Source organism: Dermochelys coriacea, chromosome 12 (genome assembly GCF_009764565.3).
Source record: "Dermochelys coriacea isolate rDerCor1 chromosome 12, rDerCor1.pri.v4, whole genome shotgun sequence".
NCBI lineage: Eukaryota > Metazoa > Chordata > Testudines > Dermochelyidae > Dermochelys > Dermochelys coriacea.
In genome coordinates, this window is record NC_050079.1 from 20,536,483 (window position 1) to 20,552,002 (window position 15,520).

Below are 15,520 nucleotides of genomic sequence, written 5' to 3' on the forward strand. Positions count from 1 at the left end.
AAAAAAAAAAATTCCAGGGATCTTTAAAGATTGTAAGTGAACAGGACTTCAATTTTATGTTCTATCTGAAAGCCAACAGCTCAATAATAATGAATACAATAGTGAGACACTAGTTCACAACTGAAGGTATGCATTCTATCTGCTGAAACACCATTACCAAATCACCTAGGCTGCTCACTGAAGACTCCAATTTAAATAGTAACCATGGTCTGGCCCTACTTAGCTTAGTAAATTGAGGCCTGATTGAAACTTGTTCAAGTCAGAGGGTGGCTTTCTATTGATTTCAGTGGGCATTAGGTAAGGCTCCAGCTGAAGACTGTAATTTAAGGTTCTAGGATAGCTTAGTTTTGGATTTAATAGGCCTACACGTGCACACACGCTTATAACCAAACTTTTAGAAGTTGCTGCTGATACAGAGTACTTAGTTTTTTGGATGCTTCAAACTGAGTTCCAAAAAATAACCCAACTAAATGGCCACTTCTGAAAATTTTGGCCTGGGCCCATATTCTATTTTTCTATATGCGGTCACCTGTTGGCATCAATGGGAGTTGTGAATAACACTCTGGCATGGCCCTGTGTCACGGTCTGTTCATCTTTCTTTTCCAATATGCCTACCATCATAGTATCCGGGTACTAATGTGCCTATATAATCCTGAGATACTGCAATATGTATTATTTCCTTAGCTCTCACTTTCTGCAGAAACATTTTAATTCTCTGTAGAGAGGTGTTTTCGGGGTCATGGTATGATGGAAATGAATTCAAATTCTTTAAACCATTGACAATCCTGAATAATTATCTCTAATCTTCTTTTTAGGGGGTTTCATCTCTTTAGCTGCTATCTTCAGTACATTGCTAGGATGGATTTTAGGACCATAGGATGGATGATCTTGTATGCTATGGTCTATCTAATTGGACAAACTGGAAAGAGCCCAGTAGAGGGCAACGAAAATTATCAGGGGGCTGGAGCACACTATTTACGATGACAGGCTGAGGGACCTGGGCTTGTTTGGTTTGTAGAAGAGTGAGGGGGGATTTGATAGCAGCCTTCCCCATACCAGAAGGGGGATTCCAAAGAGGATGGAGCTCGGCTGTTCTCGGTCGTGGCAGATGACAGAACAAGGAGCGATGGTTTCAAGTTGCAGTGGGGGAGGTCTAGGTGGAATATTAGGAAACACTGTATCACTAGGAGCGTGGTGAAGCACTGGAATGGGTTACCTAGAGAGGTGGTGGAATCTCCATCCTTGGATGCTTTTTAAGGCCCAGCTTGACAACGCCCTGGCTGGGATGATTTAGTTGCTGTTGGCCCTGCATTGAGCAGGGGGTTGGCCTCGATGACCTCCTGAGGTCTCTTCCAACCCTAATCTTCTATGAGATGTGTCTTCCTAAACCTTGTAAATTGTTGGATGGCTTATGCGCTGACCTATGAGGGTTTATCATTCTTTATAAATGTGGTGTGTTTTTGTTGTTTTGTTATAATATACTTTAGATATTCTTATCAACTACATTAGTTTTTAACTTTTTTGGTATCCTACTAAGCTCTTGTCCTGAATGTTTTACCACATTGGATTCTGCAAGTTTTAATACGTGATGATGTATATCTTTTTAAAAAAATTGCATTCTCAGTTTCAATTTTTTTGTGACCAATGAAAATGTTGTTTTTGATACCTGGAGTTTTGCTCTTTGAATTAACTGGACTAATGTGATGGACAAAACAATTTTGTTAAAAGAACCCATGTAATCCTCAATCAAATGCGGAACTGAACCTAGGAAGGCTTTTGTTGATTTGAGCTTGACGTCTTATTATGCACTAGAAGGCACTAATGCTGACACACCTATGTGTGATTTAGAGTTGAGCTTTCAGTGATTCTTTCTGCTGGTTAAGCAGCTTCACAAGTATGAATTGAAATAGCACCAAGAGCATTCTTTCTTTGATGCTTGTCAACTTCATTTGCAAGAAACCATTCAAAATGTTTTTTTTGTTTAAATTACTTTGTCAAATTATTACAAGAGATAATGCATGCTTAAATCACAGCACAGTTGTAAAATAAACAGGAAATTGCCTTTAATATTCAGAGTATTTGATTTGTGGCCGATTTTATTTTTGTTTAATCCTTATTGTTTAATCCTATAATACTTGCTGCACTTTATTTGCTGGAAGCTGAGATTGGCAATCTGTGCATTTTTGTTTTCATTATCAATCTAGTCGTCATTCCAATATAAATAAAGGGCATGGCACTAAGAGAGGCAACAATGCAGTTATTTTCTCTCTTCCTCCTTTGGTCTGGAAATTGCTCTTTTTTGATGAATAAAAGAATTAATTCAAATCTTTAATGTTTTAATTTCATAAACTTTAAAAGATGTGTTTGTGACTGACTCTGCATTTATTCATTTGTGACTGACTGCATTTATTTGTTTGTGCTCAACTGTAGTCAGCTGTACATGTGGTCTTTGGTTCACTTCATTTGTCATGTTCAGTTTTCAAGTGGGAACAATTGGCAATAAGTACTTTGGGCACAATGAAAAATTACTATCCTTGAAGAATCTTAAAAGAACTCAAGGCTGTCAAGGTATTACGTTCTCCACATACCTCAAAACCCATAGCATATTTTCTGAAAAATCTGTGCTACTATTATACATGTTGTGAATATCCTGCCCTGAGATGTTTCCAGTTGAGATGAAGGATTATGATCCTTGACAATAATGTATTGAACCTTTTAAAACTTTTCCATCAGAATTGCTGATTCAGCACATTTTAAACATTTTTTTATTTGATCAGGAAGTTTCATCTGTAATAATTAAAGCTGATCTCCAGAAGCCATGCTGATAGGCATATTAATGCTGCTTTTACTGGCCTGCCAGTGTACAGTACACAGCATGACAAAACAAATGACTTAAATCGGGACACTGGACACTGACAGACCCATGCTAATTAATAATCTTGTCAATGACGCTCCTGACAGAGCCCACTGGAGGCTGGTGGGGAACCTGATAGCTTTAGTGATGGCACTGTGCTCATATATTGAATTGCATTGTAAATCAATTAAATGTTTTTGCTAACACCTAATTAATTGTTTGGCTATTGAGCTCAGCTCCCCTCCCCTGACAATATCAGTGCTACAAGGTAATAAAACTTCATTTGTATTAAATGAAATACTGGGTTACCAATTAGACGGTATAAATCAGTCTGCTTTCAGCTTCCAGTTGTTGCATTAGTAACTGGGTGGTTGGAATGGGTATTGAAATACAGAATGGATAAATGCAGTTAGAGGAGGAATTACATGGGAATCCATAAATACTTTTCTGATTTGGATTAGGTGGATTATTTCATATCTATCCTAAGATTTAGAAACTGTCCTAAACCTGAACTCCTCACCTGAACATCCCAGAATGTCGGACAACTCTGGAGCTGAGCTCTTCAGCTTGAGCACTTCTCTGCAAGCATCACACTTATTAGGAAATAAGAGGTTTGGCAAATCTTTTCAGCTCTATTTTTGTGGGAGCAGCAAAGGGACTTGTTTGAGTTTACAAATCCTTTTTCTTGTAATATAAGCAGAGATGGGCAAACTCAATCTCACTGGGTTCACGTTTGGGGCAGGGGTGTGGGGAATAAAGGATTGTGCCAGAAAACATTACATTGCTCAAGCCAGTTCCCATGACACAATTTCTGTTGACTTCAGTGTGCAGAATCAGACTTAGAGACTGACAAACAGAGCAGAGGGGCGAGAGATTAGTTGAGGAAAATATGAACATTCTGGTTTTGGCACACTGTTGCAACACACTGCTGCGCATACCTAGAATTGTGGACTGCTGTTACCTCCCTAGCTCAGCAAGAGTGAGCATTGCTGGAAATTAGACTGAGAGTCAGCTCCCTGCCACACCAGTCCATCTTCCTTACCAGCAAATGCCTCAAGATGCTACAGGTAACAATCAGTGAACTCCACCCCCAGAGCTCCCCAAAGATATGGCTCTCTAACATACTGTACATATCACTGTGTGTTCACAGAAGATATTAAGTTTTCTGCGTTTTTTAAGTCAGTACATTGCCCAATCACGTTAATAAGCTGTAAACACACCCTTCCCTTCAAACATAGCACTGAATTCACTTATAGTAAAAATAAAACAAGTCTAGTAACAAAAGAACAGAGGTTAAGTGATGCCAAGTAGAAGGAATAAAGATAGAAATGGTTACAAACAAAAGTAAACAGGTTTTATCCATTAGAAAACTCAACTTTACAAATTGCAGACTTTGGTGAGGAATGTCCTTGAGCAATCTGTTTTCCAGCAATAGCTGGTTTATTCTTAGTGAACATACCCAGAGATTCCAATGTGTGGGTTTTCCTTCTCCCTTCAAGTGAAGGATAACTTAGTCTCTCTGTGTGTCCTGGTACCTCAAGGTCTGCCTTTTTATTTCCAGTGTCAACTTGATCCCCTGGGACTCAGTCTCTTGGGGAATGACTCCATCTGGATTTAAGTTGCCCCTGGTAAGCATCACGTAGGAGAGTCCTGCTGCAATTTTACAATATAAATGTTCTCTTCCTGCAACTTCTGATATAAATGAATAGCCCATTGAATTTGACCACTACTGGTTGGAGGTGTTGGCCTCCTTTCATTTATCTGGAGAAAACCTATTTAAATCAGGCATCTCAGGGGGAGTTGTTAGTATGCTTTAAAGTCTGAGACTATCAATAATTCCATGTACAGCATTGTCACCTGCATTTCACAATAATATTGACAGGTATGGTTACTTTCAAAGGATGCCTTACAAAGCATATTTTGTACAGCTAACACTTCAGGAGTGTGAGCATAGGTGTGCCTAGGGTTACAGCCATCCATAGGTGAATGACCTGTGCCAGCCTGGCTTATCGGGACAGTTCTCATTCAGATTGTAAAGGCTTCTCTCTGTCCAGAGAAATACATTTTTAGCTTTTGTTCTCTATGCTGGCAATTGGCTTGGAACTGCTGTAAAACTGAAATTCTGGGCACAACCTTGGACCCACCTCTTTTTGGTTAAGTAGCTGGCACCTACTCTGGCTGCTATTATCTACCCTCCCCTTAACAAACCAAATATGTCTGCTTTGTGTCAGGCCCTCAAGTTCCCAAGCATACTTTGTGTACTCGGAGACTTTGTCACTATGCATGTAGTCCTATGAAGATGTACAGTGTGATCTGTGTCACTGGTCATTGTGGGCCTGTGTGTATACAGTATTGTGGGTTTTTAAGTTTCATTAGCATTTTTCTTATGGGATTCTCTGCCCTTCCCTCTCCTTCCCTCTTTCATAGTTCCTCCTAAGAAAAGCTGTTGGATTCATGTTTTAAGTGCCTTTGAAACAAGTCATAATGGATTCACTTTTTCCTATTCTTTCCATACTACTAATTCGTAATCCATGCTGCTAATCTGAGATTTATAGACAAGCAAAGCTCGTGTGTGTGTGTGTGAGAGAGAGAGAGAGAGAGAGAGAGAGAGAGAGAGAGAGAGAGAGAGCGAGCGCGAAGATGCACTGCCATTGCTGCTGCTGCAATAATATATGATGTCAATTTTCATCTCTAATGAAGAAATAAGACTAGTGAATAACAAAAGCTTACAAGGCGGGGCGGATATATCTCGGAAACCTAAATGTAGGTTATTAGAAAATCCATAATCTGCTCATTCATAAGGCACTCTGGAGTAATTTATTTTCAGTGTCTTGTTGAGTCTCTATTTGACTAGCAGCTTGACAATTCAAAGGTGTCTCTTGCAGCTCATTGAGTATCCTAGAAAGATTTGTTTAAAAGAAAATTGGAAATAGTTGCATACATTATTGCAAAGTCACTGAGGGCCAAGTTCTGCCACCTTTTACTTACCCTCATTCAACAAGTCATCCCTACTGGATATTACTTAATGTGTGTAAGGGTGACAGTATCTGGCCCAGACTTGCTAGAGCTAGAAGGCACCCCACAGTAGATCATCTAACCCAACACACGCTGCTTCTCTTTATCCAGGAATCCACTGTCACTTTAGCAAGTTGTGTGTAGAGGTCGCAAGTGAATTAGTTCTACCAGGCCCACAGGAGTTTTGTTCATTCCCTTTTTGCTCTTGTTGTTTGGAGGCATTCATAATGCCATGTGGAACCAAGGGGAAAATTGGGTCAATTACTACTTCAGGGTGAAATTCATGTGTGGAGGATCTGGGGTTGTGCAAGGGATGCACCATCAGAGTGGGTGTTCTGAGAGAGTAGTGTAGCATCTAGAGACACCTGCAGAATAGTCATTCATGCCCTGCATTAGTCTTTCTATTGAGTAGTAAGCTTTACAATTTTTTTTCTACTACAGTATTTCAGGTAGCGGGTCTGATTGGTGTCTCACAACAAATGTAACTGTAACATAACTTCTCTGACTTCAGTCAAAGTTCCCCGGTTTTACAATGAGATTGGGAGAGGGGGTGTCAGCCCCTCAAAATGCTTAAGAGCTTAATCATTCAAAGGGTGACAAATACAAAGCATTTAATATCTTGTGGGTTTCAGATCAGATTTTGGAATGTTTGGAAGTTTAGCATTTTTAACTTTATTTATCGTATTGCTTAAGTTCCCTTTTTATTTTTTTTTTAAGACACTGGGGGAAAAATGTTTGAAAAATACTTAAAAAAAAAAAAAATCCTATTGCGTCTTGTATACCTGGGAAAGGCAGGTAAGGAAAACTGAACATAGAACAGATCATATGATCAGTCTTTCATGCATTCTGTAAGTTTAGATAATTTCTTTTAATTTGATTATACTAAAATATCCCACTTACTGATTCAATAATTCTTCTTTTTTTTTTAAATTGACCTTTTTTTGGTTCAGTGCAAATATTTGCTATAAATGACTTATTTGTTAATTACAGTAGTATACCATCATACCTGTGCTGCTGGTAAAAGAAATATCCATCTTTAACTTTAGCAGTAGAGCTGCATAATGCCCCAACTTCCCCATCAGTGAATTGTCTGCCCTGGGATCCTTGTTCTGTGCCTATAGAAGATGGTATAAAGTGGGGATAACTCTGGACCCAATTTCATAAATTAACATGGTGCTAAAATAGATATAGTACTTGCCAAATCTGTGTGGCCTTGTTGGGCTAGCTTAGCGTGACTTGATTTTGTAAACCACTCTTCAGGCATGTACTGCTGTTCTCTGAATGGAACATCCTTGTACAGTGAAATATTGAGAGATGAAATAGTGATTAAGGAGATTCTGCAAACAGCATGCCTGCCTCAGGCAGAAGTCATTTTCCTTTCAGTGTTCTTAAGTTAAAACAGAGTAATCTTTGAAAATGTTCTGTTGGTTACTTCCCACTCCCCAGAGTGGGGAGCATGAACCTTCTCCTTCATCTTTTCATCTGTCATACAGTGAGGTTGGACACATTAAAATGATGATTCTTGTGATTTTCCTGTTCAGTAGGAAGCATGATGGTGTAATGGAAAAATATTTGCCTTATGTGTAAGTGGCTATTGGTTAGTGTCCCACCTAATCTCTTGTAGGATGGGCAACAATTACATAACCTTTAGTTTTCAGAGGAAGGATTATCCAGTGATTAAGGCATTAGCCAGAGACTTAGGTTCAAGTCCCTTTTCTGACATTAACTTCCCATGTGACCTTAGGCCCAGATCCTCAAAAGCATTTACACACTTAACTTCTAACTTGAAATAAATGGAAGTTAGCAGGAACCTAAAATCTTTGAAGATCTGGGTCTTGGTTTCTATGCCTCAATTTCCCATCTATGAAATGGGTTTAATTTTTTTTTAACGGCACAGATGCACTCCATACATACAGTTTTAAAGATTGTGTGGTACTTGCACGGGAGCTGCAAGTTGTTATATGGGTTCATGGTGCCCGGGCTCCACCAATATTCAGGGCCCGGGGGCCCGGCTCCACCAATGTTTGGGGCCAGGTCTCTCCCCCGGCCCCACCTGCTGCCCCCCGCTCACCTCCCCTAGCCCAGGAGCCTGCAGCTCATGCTGACTTTGCTCTGCCGCCTCCCCATATCAACTGCTGCCGCAGGGTCCTAGTGCCTCTCTCCACTGGGACCAGGGCAGGCTGCCCTTCCACTCTAGCCCTGAGCCTCTCAAGTCCCCCAAACTCCTCAGTCCCTGCCCCAGCCCTGAGCCCCTCCCACACCCCAAACTCCTCATCCACAACCTTCACACCTGTATCCCAGACCTCCTCCCCACACCCAAACTCCCTCCCAGAGCCTTAGGCAGGTGTGAGGGGGAGTGGAGTTTGGGGGGGCAGGTTCTGGGTGCCACCAAAATTTCTACAAACCTGCCACCCCTGTACTTGCACACTATAGGCTCTTTAGAATATGCATAATAAATCTAAGTTACTTTTAGCTTGCAAATTCCTGTTCTCTTTTTCATGAAGACACTGTTTTTTCACTGGATGAAAGTGGCACAAGCTTTGGGGACTGGGCAAAATCTGACCTTAAGAGGGCATTCCTTGAGTAGCTTTGTATTAACTATGCATTGCCTTACAGTCCCTGTGCTGCTAAGGTACTTAAATGTTTGGGAATAGGGAAAGGAGAAAAGGGGCAAAGGATGATGGCCTTGCCTTTCCCTCCGCACAGGTCAATGCAGAGAAGGAGTGGAGCAGGAGAGGGGAGTAACAGAGGGTCATGGGAAACACAATGGAATCTTTAAGTAACTCTCTTAAATTGTAGCTGTGAGACGGTGAAATGTCCTGCTACCTGAGTGAGAAGTCAGTATACCTAGCCTAAATCTATTGGAAGGGTGTGATTCCCCAATTAGGGGGAGGAATGTAGTATGGTATGTGGGAATATACTTAAGAGTATCAGGACCAAATTAAGAAAAAGGGTCTGAATATCAGGAAAACCACAGGTTGGTGACTTGGGCTATGAACTAGTCTCCAAGTTGGGGAAATCCTGTTACCTGGGACTTTACAAATTAGAAAACATAGCTTTAAGGCACAATCTTACTCTGTCAAGGGGAGGAGCTGAGTCTCTTCATCTTTAAGATCTGAAAGTCTGTGACCAATGAGGCATTCTCTGGATGGCCACGAACAGTTGATTAGCTGGTATATGTACTACTTTCTACTAATGATCAATGCAAACAAAATAAATATTTTCTTGGCCCACAGAGCAGTGTTATTTGCAGCAGCTAAATGACCTTCTAAAAGGAATGTCCCCTGTCTCTGGCAGAGATATGGTGGTGTCCAGCCTCCTCCCTCACTCTCACGCCATGTGTCTTTCAGAGTCTTGAGAGAGATTGGCGATATCCACTGAGCATGCATGGGGAATCTTCAAAATGTCCCCCTGGAAAGGGTGAGTAATTCACTGAATGACACCTGACCAACTGCAAAGTAGCCAGTAGATGACTTTCCCTGAGTCAAATAATTATTCCTGAGGACATTTACACCATGTGAAGGAAGTAGAGAGTAGAAAAGTAGAATGATGTTTGGGGGTGGGGGGAGGAGGGAGTAGTGTGTGTACCCCATTGAAACCACCTGACTGTACCAGCCTCTCAGTAAATAAATAACTTTAACACAGAGAATGTATTAATACCTGGGGGGGGCGGGGAGAGAGGGGGAGCATGGGGCAAACAGCTGTGCATATCTCTCTATCAGTGTTATAGAGGGCAAACAATTTGAGTTTACCCTGTATAAGCTTTATACAGGGTAAAATAGGTTTATGTGGGGTTTGGACCCCGTTGGGAGCCTGAAATTTGTGGGATGTAGTTCAGACCTGGGTCTGTGTTTGTATCAGGCTAATGTGTCTGGCACAACCAGGAAGGGTTCTGAAGTCCCAAGCTACCAGGGAAAAACTGGCTCAGAAGTACTCTTGGCACATCATTTGGCAGTTCCTAATGGGGTCTCTGTGATCCAACCCATCACATGATAGTTTTTATCATTTTTATGGAAATCACAATTTGCATGGACTTTATTGTTCCTACACAGTTTCTAGGGTTGTTATAATATAGTTCCAACTTCCCAATTTTATTTTACAAGTACCCCCAATAGCTTTCTTGCCAGTAGAATAGTCACATTGTTCAGGGTACACATTTTATTGTAGGGATGAGGAGGGTTTATCTTCCTCTTTGAGCAACATATTGGGTTACTTTGACCTCTTTCTTTATACTTATGTAATTTGATTGAACACATTTGCTTTTATGGATTTAAGCCTCTGATCTGTGGTTTCATCATTACAAATGGCTTCTTAATTGCAAGTGCGCAAATAATTGTGGACATGGCAAATTGCCAAGTGAAACCTAGAGAACTTTTGGGGGGAATACATCAACAGTTCTACTGTGCCTTTGTTAATATGCCTTCATCTCTGTGCAAAACCGAAGAGGTTTCAGCAATAGGAGAGAAGTTCTAACAAGCCATGAATGCATGAAGTGGGAATGACAGATGAATAATATATCTATAATGCTTCTGTTGGAATAAATGAAGCATCCTAGATTCCTGTGATCTATGTTACACTCTGGGCAACTGGAGAATAATGAAAAGGCAAAGTCATTCCCTTCTTGTCAGAGAATATACTTTGTGCCCTGTTGGTACTAGTAAAAGGGTAACACAAATGTTGTACAGATGAATCCACCATCTGTTTACAGATACCTTACATAATCCCTGGATGCTGTATTAAAACACACTGAGACTGTCCGTGAGGTTTCTGTTACTGATAACCATAACAGAGTTGAGGAAAGTGCTTGGATACTGTAAAGCTCAGGGCTATATAAGTAGAGCTTGGTAATACTGTTTGCCCATCGTGGGTAACTTATCAAGATTTTTTTTAAAAAAAAATTCTCCTGTCCTGAATTAGGATGAAAAACTGAAACTTCAAATTTCCATTGAGTGATGATCCAAAAAAATTCAGGTCAATTAAAATGTTTCAGTGTCAACCTTTTAATATTTATTTATATAAAAATACTGTAAATTAACTTAAATTTTTAAAATAGTAATTGCAAACTGAAACAGTGACATTCTTTAAAGTCAAAATGGGCTACTGACAAATTTGAAACTTTTTTCCAAAATGGGAATTGTTGAAACTGACTTTTTTTTCGCCATGAAAAGTTTTATGGTTTCTACTGTGTTTGTCAAAAATGCCAATCAAAATTTCCTGACACGTGCTCTTTCTAAAGTACTGAGGTGGATTGATAGGAAGGCCCTTATTCTGAGCTACATGTCTCAGGAAATGTAATTCAGGAGGCCCAGACTAGGATGAGAGTGGGGACAAGGTGGTTTTGCACCTCCTAGGTTTCTGCAAATTTCAGGGGATTGGAGCAATCCCTTTTTGTGTAATATAGAGCAACCACTGGGTTGCTCTATAAATTACATTGCCTGTAATGGCTTCTTATGGAAGCATCCACTAGTCCAGAATAACTGTAGAGCTGTGCACACTAGTCATACCTCCTTCCTCCCCTGGCCCTACACAACTGTTCCCCAGAGAACATTAAGAGACCGTGAGGGCCATTCCACCAGCCTAGTGCCACCCATAGGAAACCCCTTACATGAGGGGATTCCTCTGGGTGGGGTGAGGCAATCCACTGGCTTTGCAGCTCCTGTATGAACACAGGTTATTGGGGCCACAGGAGAGCTTGGAACTGGGGCCCTACTATGTCTCTTGTCTGGCTTCCAAAATGATAGAAGTATATTTCTGTTCCCATTATGACATTAGCAGATGAAAGAGATGTACTGGGACAGAAGTCACTTCCACAGTTTAAATAGCTAGTCTGTGATGCTGGTAATACAGTATTTCTGTTACCACCAAACAATCAGGTGTGCAATATTGATCTTGACAGTTGTCAGCTGCAATTTAGATTCCCTAACAAAAAAGTGTTTTAAAAGACATTAAGTTGAAAGTGAATATTTTTCTAAAGTCCAGCTAATACATTCCCTGCCCACCTGCACCCTCCTGGTTTCTTACTCTACATTTCTTAAAGTACCTCAATAGTGCCCTGTCTGGAAGAGAGGGACAAGGTGAGTGAGGGTAATATCTTTGGTTGGACCAACTTCTGCTGGTGTCCAAACAAAGATATTACCTCCCCCACCTTGTCTTTCTAACATCCTAGGACTGACATGGCTACAACTGCCCTGCATTCCTTGGTTAAGGAATTGGCCAGTGCCCTGCTACTGTAAAATCCTTCTTCTCTCCCCACCCAATTTATATCATCCACCAACTTAACTTTGCTAAAGGTAGAAATAACAAATGAACCATACTTTGCTTGAACTCCCCAACCTTGGGAGAAAAATATCTATTGACCTGAGTGAATTCATCTGTCTGCTGATTGGGCTTACTTGTTTTGCACACTCTTGGGATTTCTTTTAAATTTTCATCTGTACTGCTTCCAAAAGCAGACTCTCTACAAGTGGATATTGCATCATCTAATCCAGAAGATTGTATGGGAGGCACAGGTGGGGGGAGGGAGGCATAAAATTAGACCTGGGAGAGCAGTGGAAATGTGTGGGTTGTGTTTTGTTGTTGTTGTTGTTGTTGTTTTTAATTTATATTAAGTAACTGTTCATGGTAGCCTTACGGTTGCGGACAAGATAATGTGCACGTGCTTGGTGAGGAGCTTGGGACCTTGTCGTTGCTATGGAGGAGTGGTATGTACAGTCAGTGCTGTTTACTAGAATGTTGATCGCTACCGTAACTTTGGAGGAGGATGTGAGTTTGAATCCTCCTGAAAGCAAGCTTCTCTTGTTCTTCCTCATTCAGTGGCAATAGACAGGAGAGGTGAGGCCATATCTCCAACAACAAGATGGCGATGAGACGGGACCTCTCCAGGAGTGTGTCGGGGCTGAGTAGGGGAAGTTTCCTTCCAGACATAAGCAGACTGAGAGGATGCTTCTCCAAGCAGCAGCAGATGCCACGTAGGTAGCTATGTGAATTTTGTACCTGCTGCAAATTTTTTCTGCTCGAATTTTATGATAGAGGCCATTTTGCAGTAGAGGAGACCAGAGGCTTCTTAGGCCACTGAGCTGTCATTATATGCTACGTGAGACTATTCTGAGGGGTTCTCAGTGCAGTGCCTAATGGACATATGTCAGTAGAGAAGCCTAGGTTCACATGCGCCTTGGAAACTGAGCTAACCCCTTTTCTTAGAAGTGGTTCCTCTAGGTCAGGTCCATGGAGGACAGTTTGGGGAACTTTTGCATGTTCTCCAGAATATGTAGTTGACTTATAGCAGGAGAAACAAATCCCTGAGGATTCAAGATTTGGAGAACTCCCATTGTTGTTCATATGCTTCAGTGGGTGGGTAGCAAGAAGGGTGTGAATCACAAATATACTAAGCTCGCTTAAAAATGATGCGGGGGTGGGGAAGGAGGGAGGAAAAGCACAAGCTGATGGGGAAAGCCTATAATGAAACTGGTGAGCCTTTAGTTGTAATTGAATGAAAAAGACTTGCAAGTTCCCACAAAGGTCCAACATTTTTTTTTCTTCAAGAACCCTCCATAGCATTGTTGCTGACTGAGGGCTCACAGTGATATTTAATGGTGATATTTAATGGATAGTTCTCTTGAGAACACTGCCCTCAATATGTGGCATTAGTGTACTTAAATTGGGGAGTGTAACAATTCCCTTATGTAGTTGTAGTGCAACTGGGCACTATGAACTGAGCCCCACTCAATGCTGATAGTGCAGTGAAAATACAATGTATCTTATTTTAAATATAAAAGTCAAGCATGGCCTTACAGTACTAAACTGCAGATTTACGGTCTCAGATTCTTGGGTATTGTAACTAGTTAAAATGAATTGTTCAGAGAAAACGATACATTAAATGTGTTTCTACTTTAACTATTAATGAGAGATTACCAACATCAAGAAGGGAGGAACATATTCTTCTGTTAATAAATTAATCATCAAATTGCCAGAGATGGCGTTCTTCATACTTATTGATATTCTATTGGGGATGATTAGATTTGCTTGCACGGCAGATTACTGGAGATAAGGGTATAAGACCTTTTGAAAGAGGAAGTTGTTTGCTGTGTCCTGATGTCTACTTCTAAGCAGATAGTTACACTCAATTTAAATGAGTGTGCATGTTCTTAAATCTTGCTGTATGACAGTGACTTGAACTTTGAGCTTTATCTTTAGAGGAAACCTTGAGCTAACGAATCAATCTTCAGGTAATGATCAAAGTTCAAACCACTTATTCATACAAAAGATCATTTGATTTGATAGAGAGCTCCTGCCTACCCGACCCATAACATTCATGCCCGACCTTTTGGGCAACTGTATCAATTCACTGGACCTTATCAGTTATCAACTAGTGCTTTTTTGCCTCTCATTTACTGGCAAGCACTGGCCCATAATGGAGTGAGTTTGTGTTGTTGCACTCTCCCATTGCCATGCTTGTGGAATTGTGGTTTGGAGTAGCCCAAACTCCAGTGATAGTTACATTGCCAACAGATAGGAAGCAGGTGACAGGGGCACATGAGGACCCACCTATATTGGCTTAAGTAGAACTACAGGTATGAGGAAAGATGGCAAAGTTTCATGCTGAAATGGGAAAGCTCCGAGTGCCAGTTAAAGCCTGAAGCACTCGATGCTGGTGTGCATACCAAAGGTTGAAAAGCGCTGTCCTAATATTCCAGTGTCCTACACTCTGCTTTTGTCATTGCCACTCTCCCTGCTGTAGTACAGCTTGCACCATATCCTCACAAGCTGTTATGCCAGGCACCCCAATTCTAGCATTCACACAGTTGTGTACTTTCCACTTTGATTCGCATGCATCTAATGTCCAAGTACTCTGCTGACAATCCAGCAGCACGTTAGTCTGCTGCAATGCTACCTGTATTCTGCCTGCCTTTTTGCTGCATTTCCCTGCTGCCAATGCTCTAAGTAGACTGCAGCTGAATAACAAATGTATTTTTCAATTACGAGAGTTATTACTGGAATCCCAGATGATACCCATTACACTGCACCCAGTACCTGTATGGCAGATGCAAACTTCAGCAGGACAGACTGGAGGTGTGGGAAATGAAATAACCAACTAACTGAGTAATTCCCTCTGGCCAGAAAATTAGGAGACTGCTTATATGCATGCATAGGGATTATCACAGGGGAAACTACACATTTCTTCTGCCCAAGAAATGGGGAGGAAAGCAGCTGGGAACTTGTGCAGGGGGAACCTGTGGTTCTGACATGAAGACCATGTGATCTCTGTGGAAGATCTATCCCCTGTGGAGATGATAGGAATTCAGGGAACATCACACAAGCAAGAATGTGGTCAGTGGGCCTACAAGCAGCTTAGATTGACCTCACCAAAACCCTGTGTAGGAAGGAACAGCCTGGCCTTGTCTGCTATTCTCAATGAACATTCATTGATAGCAGACAGTTGCCCCTGCAGTATAAAGTAGAGGTTGAGGATTCTGCAATAAATTAAACCCTTTTGTTTGGGTTTTGTTTACTTTTCCAGGTACACCCTTATGGCTGCTTTCTACGTGATACCATCTCTTTGGAGAAGGAGATTGTGCAAAGAGGTTTTATTGTTGACTATTGCCATATTTTTACCTACCTACCTGCTATAGGGCAAACCACTTTGAAGGACAT